Genomic DNA, 16511 nt, shown 5'->3' with positions numbered 1-16511 from the left:
AGAGATGTAGTCGAGTAGAATTAAAAAGTAGCCTATTTAAAGCCTTTTGAAATATTCAAGTAAAATAAAATCACCTCAACATTGTACTTTAAGCACAGTACTTGAGTAAATGTGTTTAGTTACTTTCGACCACCGCTCTTAGTTCCATAATGGACTCACTTCAACTTCACTGTAGTTTGGGAACCTAATAGAGCCCACTGACAGTCACTGCCCTGTTCATTCTTGTTGATCAAGGTGGTACAAATATCAAGGGCTGGACAGAACCCACGATGGAGTGCTACAACCCCAACACCGACCAGTGGAGCGTGTGTGCCCCCATGCAAAAGCCAAGCTGTGACCTTGCCGTGGTGGTGGTGGATGGAAAGATCTGCGTGCTAGGACAGCGTCAAGGGTATAGCGAGTAAGACACTGCTGGAGGCCTGTCACCATCATCATGACATGACATTTGATGATTAATTGTCATACAAATAATTGCGATTAACGACTGAATTGTCTTTTTTTCCAACAGCATCGAGCGCTACTGTGAAGAGGCGGACTCGTGGGAAACCGTGGGACAGATGCCCACTACTCGTCGCTACATTCTCAACTGCCTGTCTTACAGGATGAGGGATGACTTCCCAGCTCCAACTTATGATGATGATCATGATGAAGCTGCCGACGAGGAGGAGATTGATAGTGATTTTGGTCCTTCATATAGATTATGATGACCAAGATTTGTTCATGTACTTGGATTCATGAGCCCTGACGTCCCTGGCACCACTGGATGTACGCTACTGTAGCGTGACAGTCGCCTGCTTAGTTCAACCCCCTTAAACCCCATATGGTTGAGCGGAGTCGCTCAGGGCTATGTACTAGTGTCTTTTCTGTTATTGTGGGGAAAGCTTTCACTGTAAATATCCGATCGACAAGCTCACAACGCGATGCACCGTGTCGGGATGTGAGCTTGTCGATCGGCTATTTTCAGTGAAAGCTTTCCCCACAATACGGATTTTGGGGTTTAAGTGGTTAACTTAATATTTCTTTATGTTTCACTGTCAACAGACAGTATGTTGCTCATTATATTCCCTGTTTATTGACTGTACATTATATATGATCCGTGTTCCTTTAATGTCACTTTTTGACTTGAGTGGATAAAAATATGGTTTGGAATGGAGTTTTGTATGGAGCCTAAAAATGTGTTGTGAGTCTTCATTTTCCTAATTATGACGCATCTCCCCATGTGACTACAGTGTATGAGGAGTTGCCTGTATACAGTAGGCATAACTAGACCCACTACACCCTTTCCCAGCTAACTAGATTGTGTTTTCGCTCTCTCCATCGTATATCAATTGATAACATTATTATAATTGAGTATTGGGTTGCTGTGGTCAGTGAACTCAGGTGACATCAACCTTACTTTCACCTGAACCTGGTTATTTTCTTTGGGAAAATAACCCAGATTTTGTTCCAATGCATTGTCCATAAATGTATCTGCACTGTAAATCATAATAAGAAACATTGTGAACCGCTATTAAAGGAGTAGTTCACCCAGTCATCAAATTATTTGCTAAGGAATGTAACGGAAACCAAAAACAATCCATGATTTCAAGGCTTCATGGGGTGTGTAATTGATAGAAAAGTATTTTTTTGCGTGAACTACGTTTAATATCCTTTGTCACAAATGAAACTATTCACACAATTAAATGACACTATTCACACAATTAAACTATAGGCTGTCTAAGTCACAGTAATAATAACTGTATATGGAGCTGCCTATATCAGTTATGCCCAAATATGTGGGTTCTCTGATGTCAGACCAAAATAAGCACCCGGAAGTGAATTTCGCGCTGGGGAAGAGATTTGCATAGTATTGGGGCATAATGCGTTTCATATTTATTGTACATCATGGAAGTAGAGTAACGGTATGGGAAGCAGCCGGTTCAGAGGCAGAATATTGAGGAATTTTGGGGTAAAATGTGGAGTTAGTTGGGCCATGTGTGTGCGTGGAGACCGCGCACACACACATGTGTAGCCCCATGAGTTTGGCCGTCAATTATATGTGCAAGATATATAATAACAACATTCAGCAATTTTATGATGTGCCTCTGAAGTGGAGTGTCAGTTTAAGTATGGAAAAATTGAAACGAGTAAAGTAAAAGTCCCTCAAAATTCTACTTGAGTATAGTACTTGAGTAAATGTACTTAGTTACTTTGCGGATTTCAGGGTTGTGAGGTTGAGGGCAGAATACAGAGAGAACACAATGCCACTGTGTGTATATGTGTGTATTTTTATTACTATGGTTGTGATGACCAAATGTTCCCACAAGTATTGAAGAATTTGAGAAACCATCATTTTCCTGCTCCTTAAAAGCGAATGGTTTTATGGTTAAAACATATTTTTAGAGTTAGTCTTACAATTAGGATACGATTCAAGCTGGGGTTAATGTTAGAATTAGGCATTTAGAAGTTAGGTTTAGTGTTTGGAGTTATGTTTAGTAATAATTATCAAAATCTACAAAGTAACTAAAGTTTTCAAATTATTGTAGTGGGTAAAAGTACAATATTTGCCTCTGAGATGTGGTGGAGTAGAAGTAAAACGACGATGGAACCTACAACTCTACGGAGTAGCTGAAAGTAAAGACCAGAACGTCCGCAGAGAGGTGATACAGATCTGCCAATCCAGGGCCGGACTGGGACCAAAATTCCAATACCAAAAAAGTTCCCTGATGTCGTTGATACAGTGCATCACCTCGGCCAGCTGAAGAAAGACAACAACACCAAGCCACAAGGAATTATTCTCCAATTCACCTCACGTTTCTACCGGGATGCAGTCTGGAAACCACCATCCTTCAGAGCAAGAATCTACGTTTTGCTGAGCCCAGGCTGTCAGAGAGAAGAGGATGCAGCTCTGGCCTCTGGTGGCCAAGGCACGTCAAGAGGGAAAGACTGCATACTTCGTTGGTGGACAAGCGTTTGCAGGCGTTACTGAACTGACTCTTGGTGATACCCACCTAAGACCTGGTGATCATTCCATTGAGTTTGATAAGCACAATTAAGGCAACTCAGGTAATTGTCTACGAGGTTGGTGAGTAACTGATGCGGCAGGAGCCCCACTCCAAGAGGGGAGTGTGTCCTTGTTCAATATGTCCTATTGCCCAGAGGGTACATACACGACTTTAAACCAGGATCACATCAGCTCAAAACCAGCATATTCATTAATTTCAATACAGCAGTACACAGGAACAACACTGTGGAATATGTGAACCAATAATGCAAGACAAGTGAAATCAAATACTCAACGTATCAGAGGATTGTTTCGTAAACGCTCAAGAGCAATTAGTCCACACAGGGAAAAGAACGGGAGGCGCCTCGAATGCACGAACAACAGAGTCCGTAGAACTAAGGAAACCAGTAAGGGTCTCTCCCCAGAAAGGGAGTTTGGATTGGATAACTTTGAAATGCACGTCAAAGTTATGGGACGTTCAAAAGTGGTTGCCATGGTATTCTCAAGTCTACCCAACTGCTAGAGGAAACAGGTGTAGATAAGATCGCCTGAGGTCAACGGGAGTATGTCGGCAGTTCTGTATCACTATGGGTTTGTAGTGCGTTCGCCGCCTCGACAGGATACACAGGCAGGTGTAAAACTTTTAGACAGTTTCTGAGCAAAGTTTCAGACAGTCTGGTATTTAAAATCAGCCTACAGCTTGCATCCTGTTTTTACACAATTTAAGCATGTTTTTGTCACGTAGGTATTTTATGTCAATGTTTTTAGTTAAGCATGTGCAAATGGAAATTTCCATTTGTCATGACATTAGAATATGCAGGGGCCCAAAAATATAAAGTGTTAAAAATAAAACTTTTAAAATGGATGCTGATAAAATAGGTACCATATTTTCCCATCAACCGCTCCTAAATCATTAACACATTGAATGATTTCAAACAAGTGGGATTGGGTGCGAAGCAAAAAGATATGTATATTTGTTGGAAGAGGTGTAAGTTCACAGTCGGAGAGTACCGTCAAACCTTTTAAGAAAACACCTTAAAGCAATAGGATAGAGATTTTTTTTATGTACTTTTCCTGGCATAAGGCCTAACAGAAAGTACATGTTCTAAGGATAAGGATAGAGATTTTTTTTATGCACTTTTCCTGGCATAAGGCCTAACAGAAAGTACATGTTCTAAACATATATTTGTGCATTCCCCCTGGCATAAGGCCTAACGGAGGAATGCACCATACTAAACATTTGCACCCTCCTTGGTCTAGGGCCTAGCAGGAGAGTGCATCCGACTAAAACATATGCAACCTCCTTGGCCTAGAGCCTAGGAGGATAGTGCATCCGACTAAAACATATGCACCCTCCTTGGCCTAGGGCCTAGCAGGAGAGTGCATCCGACTAAAACTTATGCACCCTCCTTGGCCTAGGGCCTAGCAGGAGAGTGCATCATACTAAACATATGCACCGCCCTTGGCCTAGGGCCTAGCAGGAGAGTGCATCATACTAAACACATGCACCCTCCTTGGCCTAGGGCCTAGCAGGAGAGTGCATCCGACTAAAACATATGCACCCTCCTTGGCCTAGGGCCTAGCAGGAGAGTGCATCATACTAAAACCTGAGGCCTACCTGGAGCGGTTCCAGAGTAGGGGGCTCATACAAGCTAAATAAAATGTGCCTAGCCTAAACCTAGTCTAGAGATACATCATGGAACTCCAGGGCAGGCGTGTGAGAGTTTCCTTGATCAGTGGTTTGGATGGGGGGAGAAGCACTTTCCCATACTATCCCGTTCGGAGTCGTCCGTATCCTCCCTCCTGGGAGAGGCCACCTGGTGATCATTCCATTGAGTTTGATAAGCCCAATTAAGGCAACTCAGGTAATTGTCTACGAGGTTGGTGAGCAACAATTTTCCTTTTGTAAAACTATTAATTTTAAGGTTGCTCGTTTTCTTTTTTGCAATTTTTTCCCCTCTTTTTTACTTTTAAGTGATGGGGTATAAGATGCCTTTTTTTGTGGTGATGCTATGTTTCACTTTGTTTGTTTAGTGAAGTTAAAATGGTGCAGCTCTTGATAGCAGGGCACAGCTTATTTTCCTAGTTTTTTTGTTCTATTTGTTTGTTGATTTGTTGTTAATACGTCTTTGTCTTATGTTACTCTCAATGCGAGGGGGTTAAGAAATATTGTGAAGCGCAAAGCAATATTTTTGTTTCTTAAGCAGCAAAAAAATGATTTCTGTTATATTTAAGAGTCACATTCGGTTGATAATGATGTTAGATTTTGGAAGTCTCAGTGGGGTAATGACCTGGTTAGCACATGGTTCTGAACACTGCAGGTGTTGCTTCTTTAAAACACACATTTCTGGTACTATTTTACACTCTGTCCGTGATGCAGCAGGACATTTTATTTATTAAGTTATAAATATGGACAACTTTACTATTATTGCTGTCAATATTTATGGCTATAACTCCAAAACTGAGAATGATAAGCTTCTTGAAACCTTAGTGAATGAGATTGAACACACTCTTGATACATTTCCAAATTCAGGGTTATTACTTGGAGGAGACTACAATATGATTTTGGATTATAATAAGGACTGTTGGCCACCACGAGATTCTTCTGCAGTTAATGAGAATCTGAAAATATTCATGCAGCGTTTCAATTTAATTGACATATGGAGAAACAATAATCCTAATACAATTGCTTTCACGTGGCGTAATAAAGGTGCCACCAGGCAGTCTCGATTGGACTTTTGCCTAGTATCCCAAAATATGAACATTGACAAAATATCAGTCAATATCAATGCAACACCATTAATGAATCATAATGCAGTCTCAATTTCCATTCCTTTACACTCTAACAATATTATGGTACGTTTGGAAGCTTAATAGTTCCTTGTTACAACATGAGATAGTTAAAGTAGACATTGAAAAGTTAATAATGCAATATTGACCCTGTGAAAACTCCAGTGGGTAGTGTCTGCCTGTCACTTGATTTAAAAAATGCAAACTGTAACATGGCTTTATTCCAGAAAAATACTACAGTACACCTTATGTAGTATCCTATTGGTCCAGATTTGTTGATAGCCAGAACTGGAAAGTTATTTGGAATTTTCCATATACATATCTTCTTACCAATAAAATGAGGAAGGTTTTGTTTAAAATCCTGCATAGGTATTATCCTACAAGTCATTATCTTAAGTTCAAGAAAGACATCTGTGTGAACTGTTCATTGTGTGAAATGTACCCAGAGACAATGCTGCACTTATTTTGGAATTGTACCCACACTAACAAGTTTTGGAAGGATGTATATCTGTATATTGTTGATAATGTTGACTCTGACTTTAGTCTTACTGGCAAAATGTACTGTTTGGCTTCAGTAATAATAGTAAAGTAAAAGAAAAAGGAGGAATTCATAATTAATTTGATCATTATTCTAGCTACATTTCACATACATAAATCCAAATTTAGTCATTCCAAACCCTCATTCATTGTGTTTAATGTTTCATTGAGATTGAAGCCAGACAGTACATTAAAACAATTTATGACTCAAATAAGAAAGCTGCAAGAACTGTCTTTTTGTGTTCACTCTTTCATGTTTTCTGTTAGTAAATCCCCCTGGCTCTGATGATGTTATATTTATGTATTGATAACTTCTTTGTTTGTGTATGTTGTTTGTGTTTGTTTGTATTGTATATTTGTATTGCAATTTCATGAGATTATAAATAAAGATGTATTAAAAAAAATCATCAGGGACACCAGCATGGTTTATTTCACTGTTTCCCAAACACCGGGTCGGGACCCATTCGTGGGTCGCGGACACGTTTTATATTTTATATGCCAAGTAAAAATCCCTTTATTTTTTTATCCTATATTTTGTTTTTATCATAATTTCAAAAGATTTATTTTCAAATCCCCCCAAAATTCAATTTTTTTACATTAACTAAAAAAAAAGGAATTCAAAGAATTTCATAAATAAATAACGTCTAAAGATTTCCATAAATTAGTAGAAAAAAAAACATTTAAGAAGTAGTGAAAATAGCAAATCTACAAGCTTTCACCCATGCAGGGCTTGAAGCCCTGCATGGGTGAAACATTAACTTTTGGAGGAGCTTCAGTTAGTTAATGCACCCTGAGGCAAAGACTCAATCATAGAACTTTCCAAAGTATTACAATTTACAGCAAAATTTACAGAGCATCAATGCTCTTCCCCTCTTTCTACTGATAATCACACACACACACACACACACACACACACACACACACACACACACACACACACACACACACACACACACACACACACACACACACACACACACACACACGTATATTGCATTCAAATTGAAGATGATACATAACCTCAGATTATCATAATCATAAATCTGTTAAAAAGAAAACAGAGTATTTGTGATGAAGAGCCTACATCTAGGAGGAGGTTGGTCAGTCCAAGTCAAGTAAAATCAAAGGGGTTTTCTTTATTGGCATGAGAAAACTATAGGTTACTTACGTAACCCCGGTTTTATAAATTGCGAACGAGCTGTTCACATATGGGATCAGCGCCCCCTGGCGATGATATACAGAAGCTTCACATTAACTCCCTCGGGCCAATCCTCATTGGCCCGGTGGGCCGTCAGTCGCTTTCCGGAAAACCCTCCCCCGAGGGTATAAAGGACCCGGAAAGCGGAAGTTACGTTCTCTTTCACACCAGCTTCCTTCTGCCGAGCAAAAAGAAGTGAAAAAAAAAGAAGTTTTGTGAACAGCTCGTTCGCAATTTATAAAACCGGGGTTACGTAAGTAACCTATAGTTTTATTACATTGCTCTCTCACTGTTCACATATGGGAGACATAAACCCCCTGAATGTAACCGCAAATCACGGGGGGGGGGGGCGGGGCCCACGGCATCCAGGTGCCAACAGACCCCCCGGGTCTGAGGCAGAGATCAAGACATTTAGTGGGGCCCTGACAGACCGTAGTCTGCCTTATAAACTAAAAACCAGGCACAGCCTGTCTAGTTAGTGGGGGGCCCTGATAGACCGAAGTCCGCCTTATTAATCTAAGGCCCAACCTTCGGCCATCAACACTAAAGTAAGGGGTATGAACAGATTGTAAGATCGTTCTAAGCACCTAACCACCTTCAGGTGGAAGCCACGCCCAGGACCGTGTGCGCCATAGAAGACGACGCCACGTTCAGGCTGTAGAAAACAGCGAAAGTCGAAGGAGACGACCAACTCGCTGCCGTGCAGATGTCCTGAATAGACACTCCTTTGAGGAGGGCCCAGGACGTCGATACACTTCTAGAAGAGTGCGCCCTCAGACCCTCAGGCACTGGGGCCCCCCTACTAGCGTACGCCAGGCGGATGGCCTCCACAATCCAACGGGAAATTGTGGACTTAGTCACCGCCAGTCCCCCAGGCCCAGGGCCCAGGGAGACGAAGAGCTGGCTGGGGCGGGTCAGGGCCGCAGTCCTCTGGACATACAGCCGCAGGGCTCTTACTGGACAGAGACAGTGTAGCCTCCTATCCTCATCTGAGGCAAAAGGAGGCGGATGAAAAGCCACCAGCTCAGTTGGCATAACCACCGCCAGGTGTTTTTTTTGGAACGAAAATCGGGTTAGGTTTGAGGACAACCCTGCTGCCATCACCAGCGAACCTCATGCACTCCGGAGCCACCGAAAGAGCATGCATATCGCTCACCCGTTTCGCTGTTGTCAGCGCAACCAGGAGTACCGTCTTGAACGTGAGGAACTTTAGTTCCACCGTCTCCAATGGCTCAAAAGGAGGACGAGAGAGTGAGTCGAGCACCAGGACCAAGTCCCACGTGGGAAACAAGGATCGTGAGACAGGATGTTCACGCAACGCGCCCTTCATGAACTGGCACACCAGGGGCTGTTGTCCCACGGTTTTCTTACCAAAGCCAACATGGTTGGCCGAGATGGCCGCCAAGTACACTTTGATCGTCGAGAAGGCATTCCCGAGATCCAATCTATCCTGTAGGAAAGTCAAGACGTCAGCGACCGAGGCCTGGAGCGGGACCACGACCGGGGACCTTCCCAGACACCACTCCTCGAACACACTCCACTTTGCCCCATAGACGGTTCTAGTGGAGAGTGCCCTAGCGGCCTGAATAGTGGCCACCACCCTAGGTGGCAGTCCTGTCGCAGTCAGATTGTCCCTCTCACAGGCCAGACCCAAAGGTCTAGGTCTGCAGGCCTGTGATGATGAATCTCGCCCCCCGCCTGCTGCAGCAGGTCCTCTCGCAGCGGGAGGGGCCAAGGCCGCTCGTATAGCAGGGGAGCTATCTCCGACCTCCAAGTGCCCCCTGCCGGAGCCACCAGCAACACCGTCAGGCCTCGGAGCCTGACCCGTTCCAGAGTGGGATGGATCAGCTCCAGTGAAGGGAAGGCATAAAGCAGCCCCCCTGGCCATTCGTGCGCCAGGGCGTCCAGGCCCAGCGGGGCCTGACCGCTCATTGAGAAGAACAGTGAGCACTTCGCGTTCTCCCCTGATGCAAAAAGGTCTACCTGAGGCCGTCCAAATCTGATCCAGATTTGATCCGCCACCGCGGGGTGCAGTGACCAGTCCGAGTAGTGAACCTTGCCCCTGGACAGAAGATCGGCACCCCTGTTCAGAAGTCCAGGTACATGAGAGGCGCTGATTGATTTCAGGTGCGTGTCGCACCACAGTATCAGCCTCCGTGCCAGACCGTCCAAAGTAGGAGACCTCAAGCCTCCCTGCTTGTTGATGTAGGCCATGGTCGTGGTATTGTCCGTCCTGATCAGAACGTGACAACCCCCGATGTGGGGCCTGAAGTGTTTCACTGCCAGAAAAAACGCCATCAACTCCAAGAAGTTGATGTGGGCGGTCCTCGTATTGCGGTCCCACAAACCCCTGGCCGTCCGGCCCTCGCATGTTGCACCCCAGCCGGTCAAGCTGGCATCGGTGGTGATCATCTTTCTCGAGATGACCCTCCCCACCGGGACGCCCTCCGATAGAAAGGAAGGTACTTTCCATTGTTGGAGGGATCGCATGCATTCCGCGGACACCGTCGTGCGGCGAGAGCCCTGAGTGGATCCGGAGTGAGCCCATCCACCTCTGAAAAGGTCTCATGTGTAGCCTGCCGAGGCGCACTAGAGAGATGGCCGAGGCCATAAGCCCTGCCGCCCTCATGCAGACCCTGTACTGGACCTTGTGTCCCAGTTGAAACATGGCCAGACACCTCAGGAAGGAGGCTATCCTCTCCTGAGACAGGCGAGCCCTGAGAGAAACCGCGTCTAGATCGATACCTATGAAGGTAGCCTGATGGGACGGAGTGAGTACGCACTTTGCTAGGTTCAGCGTGAACCCCAGGGAGGTCAGGTGCGACACCACCAGGTTGGTATGGTGGCACGCTTCCTGGCGCGAGGCCGCGCTCAGCAACCAGTCGTCTATGTAGGTCGCGACGCGGACACCCCTCCGCCTCAGGGGAGCTATCGCTGCCTGAGTGCATTTCACAAACACCCTGGGACTTAAGAGACATTCCGAATGGAAGGACCAGGTACTCGTACACATGACCCTCGAACTCGAAACGCAGGAATTTCCTGTGCGGAGGGTAGATAGGGATATGAAAATAGGCGTCCTTGAGATCTATTGAGCTCCACCAGTCGCCCTGGCGGACCGTGCGTAGTAACGCTGCTGCCGTCAACATTTTGAACTGAAAAGTTTTCAAATACCTGTTGAGAGCTCTTAGATCCATGATGGGACGTAGCCCCCCTCCTTTCTTCTTGACGAGGAAGTATCTTGAGTAGAAACCTAGACGGCTTTCTCCCGGTAAACCCGCACCCTAACCCTAACCGCACGCGGATGCCACATAGTCGGAGAAAAGGTCTGTCGGATTAACGCACGCCTCCCGGTAGTACTTCCCGCACAGCGTTCTTTAGCAGGAGTGATGCAATCTCCTCTCGTAACGTTACCGCCGCTTGGCCACTCGCGTGTGACAACAATACTTTGTTGGACATGGGTGGTTTCCTGGAAAATTGCAGCCTGTAGCCCCGTGCTATTGTACGGAGCACCCAAGGGTTGGCGTCGCATTCTTTCCATCGCTCGATGCGGAGCGACAACGGATTCGGAGGGGTTATTATTTGTGTCGGGTGTACGAGCGCCGCCATCTTTGTCGTGCTCGTTGGCTCGGCAACCCTTTTTGTTGTTACTCCTGAGTACGCATGCGCGGCCAGTTTGAGAGCCTTCGTCTTGGCTGTGCTTGTTAGCCTGGTTAGCATGCTTGGTGCTACATGAGGGCTCATGCGCGTCGCCATCTTGGAAGGCGTCACGTGTTCGCTCACAGCCAATGTGTGCGCCAACACGTCATTTTCCTCAAAATGGCCGATTCTTGTGACAGAACAACATTGGGGCCTAGTCTTAACTTGGGGCGTTTTGTGGACCAAGAAAAATTTTGGCGTGACCCATGTAGGAGATGACGGTTTTGGCCCGCCATCTTGCCTTTGTTGCGTCCCCCGCTCACCAGGGACCCCTCGTGAGGGGTCCCTGATGAACGGTGGCTCATTAGTACTTTGGTTGTGCTTTGTTGTATTTTTTGGTTGTTTAATACAGAATCTGTTTTCATAACAACATTTTGAACAAATACAGCAGCAGGTGACACAGGAACATGCACATTCACAAAATCGTGTCTCATAAAATGTGCGTATGGGTGTGTGTGCTTCTTTGCGGGGCTTCGGGAGCGATCGAACGCCGTCTCCACTCGCTCTGTCGAAGGTCTCCTCCTCTTCCTCGGTGAGCGTGGATGGAGGCCCGTGGCCACAAAATCCAGTCGAAAATCCCCCGTCTGGGGGGAGAGGGAACCGGGGGACAAACTTTCCCTGCTCACTTTGCAGGGTTGGACAATGTCATTTACCCTGCGCGGAGTAGCGACCCCTGTTACTGCCTCTCTGAGGCCGGTTGTTGGCGGGACGTGCGCGGCCGCGGCCATCGTCCCGACGTTCGCGCTGTTCGCCTCTGTCAGCGGCTGGTGGGGCAGAATGGGACTGGTTCTGGCGCGAACTAATCTGACGGACCTGTGGCGCCCGGGAGGCATGCGTTAATCCGACAGACCTTTTCTCCGACTATGTGGCATCCGCGTGCGGTTAGGGTTAGGGTGCGGGTTTGGTTCGGGTTTACTGTTTAATGTCGGAGCACTGCGCTGTCGGAGGAATGCGCTGTCGGACTAACGTATTGCACCCGTGGCGCCCTACCTCTAGTTGGCTGCCGCGAGGGACGGGCCTGGGGCCGAGAGAGAGGTGGTCCAGAAGGAGCCTGTAAACAGGACAGGGCCGCCTCGTCCTGGGCTTTGCGTGTCGCGGTGCTGTCTTGCAGATAATCCATCGCGCTATGGAAAAGGTTGCCAGCGGTTATCTTAAGGTTCTGGAGGTGCTTTTTGTCGTCCGGGCCTTTGAAGGAGACGTGATCTAGCCAGTGTCCTCTCTCGTGAGCGACGCACATTCCCAGGACTCTACCGTTCCATTCGGTAGTATTCTTATTGAGGAGCATAATCTCCCGCTGGAGGCGCCGCATCTCAGCCAGTTGTTGTGGCGTAGCGGCGTCTCCCGCCTCCGTCATAAGAACCATCAGGGACCCCTGTAGTAGAGCAGCAGCATTGAGGGCCCTGGCGCTTGATGTTGTTGCCTTGTAGACCGCCCTAGTGGCAGCGGATCCAGCAACGTCCTTCTCGGTGGTGAGGCACGGTGTCTCCTTGGTTGTAGAGAAGGGCGCCTTCTGGCTGCGCGGCTGGCTGTGCAGCATAAAGTTGGCCAAACTACGGTCCATGGGCGGGAAGGCCGAGAGGCCGAGTTCGCCTGCGCCCGCGCAGTCGATCTCAAAACGCAGCTTTTTTGGATTGGCGTCCGGAGCCAGGGGAGAGCTCCAAGACGCCGTGAGGCCGGCGGCGAAGCCCTTTGCCAGGGGAAGTTTACATTTCTTTGGGACCTTCTCCTCCACGGAGCCTAGTCCCTGCCACTCGGAAGCGCTGGCGGGGGCCACCTCGGCCTCGTCCGCGGGCCATCTGAGGCCGCATCTCACGGTGGCCAGTTTGTAGACCTCCACCAATGGAGCCTCGCTCATGTCAGGTGGGGGAGGTGCAGCTTCAACCTGGGCTGTAGCCGTCTCCACCATTACCGTAGGTACAGCATCGGCGAGTGGAGTCGCAGGTAGCGGTGGGCCGATAGCTGGGAGAGGAGGGCCGCGGTCCTCAGTCTCCAGGATGACGACCTCTCCGTCCCCCTCGAACTGGTCGACGACCTGGTAATCATCACCGTCGTCGTATTGTTCCACCTGGTAGGTGGCGAGGGTCTCGTCCTCACCGTCATCTCTGCCTGAGCAACCGCTCCTCGCCGGGGAAGAGTAGTGGGAGCCAGCTCGGTGAGGGCCGCCGCTGTGTCCCGCTGTGTTGTCTCCCTTCGCGGGAGAACGGGAGCGGGGACCGATTGATTTTAAGCCAGGTCTGCGTCCGTCCCCTCCGTGGAGAGAGCGATGCTGATCCGGTGGGTCCAAGGCCCGGGCGGAGCCGGCTGCTGCAGACGGGCGAGCCCGGCGAGAGAAAGCCTCCCCTCTGGCTGTGTAGGCGGCGGGCTGTCCGCGGGAGGAGAAGTAGCGGGAGGCCGCGTCGTACTCCTCGGGCTCCTCTTAAGTGGTACGAGGAGGAAGGTAGAACCTCTCGGCCTTGAACAGGCGATTCTGAAGCTCCGATGGGTGGAGGCTGGCACAGTCAGAGCACCTCGGAGGCTGCTCGTAGGCCGCGGCGTCCGCGTGGGCGAAACCCAGACAAATGATGCAATGGTCGTGGGTGTCCCACTCGTCCAGCAGCTGGGCACAGGTGCGGGTGCTGCATCGGCGACGGGGGGGGGAAATCCATGGCGGGACCCCGGTCGTGGCGATCCGCAGCGGTGGGAAGAGCACGCCGAGACATGAGGAAGAATGAATGAAGCCAAGCCGGCCGGCTAGGCTAAAGCTAAAAGCCGGTAGGCCTGAAGCTAGTGAAGCTAGGCTAAGCTAGCTGCAGCGTCCGCTGTGTAGATCGAGGAAAATGTCTTCCACTCCGTGGAAAAAGAAAAGGGAGAGTAACGAGCTCCGGGGACTCTCGGTGGACTGAGAAACCGACTCGTCGCTGTCGAGATCGTCGAATTCCCCGCAGGCTCATTCTGTTTTGTAGATGTGATTAAGTAGCTCTGTGTTCATCGAGGCAGAAGAAGCGAAAGAGAACGTAACTTCCGCTTTCCGGGTCCTTTATACCCTCGGGGGAGGGTTTTCCGGAAAGCGACTGACGGCCCACCGGGCCAATGAGGATTGGCCCGAGGGAGTTAATGTGAAGCTTCTGTAAATCATCGCCAGGGGGCGCTGATCCCATATGTGAACAGTGAGAGAGCAATGTAATAAAACATGTTTACATTATCAAAGAAAAAGTGGAACAAACAATCCAAACAAAATAATGTATGTACAATTAAAACAGGGCTGTGTTACATTGCAACTTAGAAAAAAAACTAGCTTAGAAAACCGTATGCATTGTGCATTTGCTGTCAGAAATAGTTCTCTCTCACTGAGCAGTCACACACGTTTATGCCCGGAACTGCTTGTGTGATGTGTGTTGTTGTCAGGAGGACACAGAGGTAACACACAACACAAAGCACGCTTCCTTTGAACGTCAAAGCCGACAACAAGCGGGAGGAGAAAGAAACGTCTAACATTTATTTATTGATTTACGGACTAATTCCATTGCAGTTTTACGAGGTTTGTTCATTTATGTCACGACTGTGTTTGTTGTACGAGACACACGTCATACTAGTCTTGGATCAAGACTCTCATAGATGTATTTTATCGAGTCTGACTTTTACTTTAGTATCTACGATAGTCTCGTCTAGCACCCCCAGTGCGTCATGTACTTTCACCAGTAAAGCCCGTACTTCTCCGTACATGTACAGAAAACAAACATGTATGGTGCTTACCCGGTTGCTCTAAATGTTAACGTGCTCTTCGGAGTCTTCGTGAAATGTATTAGTCCATATCTTTCAATAGATAAGTGTTTTAATCCCGTCCCGTTTAATTCCCTGTGTTCCTCAATGGGTGGCAGTGACGGGGCGCATCCGGTGAAAGCCAGTATTGCACTCAATGTAAAAACGAAGTAAACTAGGGGGGAAATATAGCGTTTGGCCACATACGGGTTTAAAACACTTATCTATTGAAAAATAAGGACTAATACATTGCACAAAGACTCCAAAGCGTGAGTTAACATCTCGGGCAACCGGGTAAGCACTTTATATATATTTTGTGTAGGTACGTACGGAGAATTACGGGCTTTACTGGTGAAAGTGCAGCACATACTGGGGGGTGCTAGATAAGACTATCGTAGATACGAAAGTAAAAGTCAGACCCGATAAAATATATTTATGATGCACAGTCTTAATCCAAGGCTAACGTCATACAGGTATTTCGGGACTTGGCCGGACTTCGCCGGCTTTTCACCAAACAGCTTTTCACCTTGAAATTGCATTATGCATCCCCATAGAGGGGGACAGAACATGATAGACATTGTTACATTCTGTGGGGTTTTCTTTTCATTAAAGCGCAAAATATGGTGTTTTATTGTAGTGCAGCAAAATATTCTAAACATTCCTTGATTCTGCCAATAATCATAATTCTTCCCAAGGGAATTACGTGGGTTGAAAGTGGTTTAATGAGAGTGATTTTCTCACTCATTGATCTGCTATTTGGACCTTTTTTAAGACAAATACAAGTAAATAAATTAATGTGGAGGAAATGGTTGAACTTAATCAGTTGTTTAAAGATAGTTTGCTACAGGTGCAAGTATTTACAACATAATCAACAACACAACGTAAGCATTTAATCAAAACCAGCTCATCAGCAAACCATGAAATATTTCGAGATTTGAATGAATTAAGTAAAAGTTGAACAAATATACTATAAATAATATAGTTATAGTTAAGGGCCAGACATCAGCAGGCTGTCTTTATGGACATTCTTTACGTCCACGAAGTGTTCATTTGTGCTTATAATGTGCTGGAGCACTAGACTGCAAATATAGTTGGCTGACATAAAAAGGCAAATAAATCCACATAACAACAAAATATCCAAGAAAGGAGCACCGGCCGGCCTTATTGTGATTAATGGCCAAAAATAAATATTAAAAGCTGTGATAAATGGTCGTAAATAATGTAAAGTATATACCTGATTTGAACATGCTCCTGTACATAATTATCAAACCCAACCTTACCCTTCAACTTCTTGTTTACGCCCGGGTCCATTTGGTTCCATTTGTACACTCTCAGAATAAGTGAGTTGTTATTTGCCTTGAGGGAGTGATCTCACTTTTAATTTCCTTATTTATTTATTCTCTCCAAAATGTAAAAGACAAGTATACATGATTTGAATGCTTGATATTTCAACAATTGCTACAAAACCAGTGGAGATAGCCCGTCATTATGGCATAAACAAGAAGTTGAAGGGTAAATTTAGGTCTGATAAAAATAATGATGTACCACGTATGTTTAAATCATGTGTTC

The 16511-nt window shown here is 46.7% G+C and overlaps 1 protein-coding gene across 1 annotated transcript in view; it reads left to right on the top strand.

Moving 5' to 3' along the window:
• Nucleotides 1-14606: 14606 nt before the first annotated feature.
• Nucleotides 14607-16511, top strand: part of LOC311043169 (kelch-like protein 21) — a gene marked incomplete at its 3' end in the record, with an annotated part of 33980 nt that continues 32075 nt past the window's right edge. The window contains exon 1 of the mRNA XM_084054353.1: nucleotides 14607-14721. The remainder of the gene's footprint in view (nucleotides 14722-16511) is intronic.

This window comes from Gymnoscopelus microlampas (assembly GCF_963454915.1).
Source record: "Gymnoscopelus microlampas genome assembly, chromosome: 4".
Taxonomy (NCBI): Eukaryota; Metazoa; Chordata; class Actinopteri; order Myctophiformes; family Myctophidae; genus Gymnoscopelus; species Gymnoscopelus microlampas.
Note: the sequence above shows the minus strand (reverse complement) of the source record. Positions and strands in the feature narration are given on the sequence as shown.